This window comes from Elephantulus edwardii, unplaced genomic scaffold (assembly GCF_000299155.1).
Source record: "Elephantulus edwardii isolate Elephantulus edwardi_28Jun2011 unplaced genomic scaffold, EleEdw1.0 scaffold00163, whole genome shotgun sequence".
NCBI classification, from domain to species: domain Eukaryota; kingdom Metazoa; phylum Chordata; class Mammalia; order Macroscelidea; family Macroscelididae; genus Elephantulus; species Elephantulus edwardii.
Window position 1 is genome coordinate 7,867,094 of NW_006399913.1, and position 682 is coordinate 7,867,775.

The window sequence follows — 682 nt, forward strand, 5'->3', positions numbered from 1 at the left end:
TTAGATGGACACTTATATATCCTAATTTATGTATCTGGGTCAGTTCACAAGCTTACCTGATCATTTATATACTTTATACTTTTAAATATTAACTTATTAATTTACTCTTGATTATTAAGTATTACAAGTGTTGAACTATTAAAAGCACATAATGTCTAATAAAAAAAAAATTCACACCTAAGAAACCCAGTGGCAGTTTACTATGAGGTGGAACTGACTCAATGGCAGTTGAATTTAAGGTTTTTGTGTTTGAATCAGGAATCCAAAGGCAATAAACCTATTGCAGTCAATTAATAAGTCTTTTAAGACTCTTCTATTCTTTTTGAAATTTATTAGTTGAAGAAATTGGCTTGCTCATTCTGTAAGATTCACAGAATTTGCTGATGAAATCTCTGTGATATACATAAATATATTCATGCACCTTCCTGAAATTAATGGTTGGATCTAGATGCTCAGCCAAACTGACTAGTCATCTTTTGGGGCAAGTAATCATTTTCTTATTTATATTCCCTCTATTAGAGAGTGGGTGCTTTCAGGGCAGGACCTTTCCCTATTCCTTAGTCCTACTACACCCATAGACACAGACTTAAACACTTGTACATAGTAGATGCACAATTTGTAACATTAAGAGAATAGTAGTCTCTAAATTACCCTTGTGTTATTGTGCCGTCGAGTCACTTGC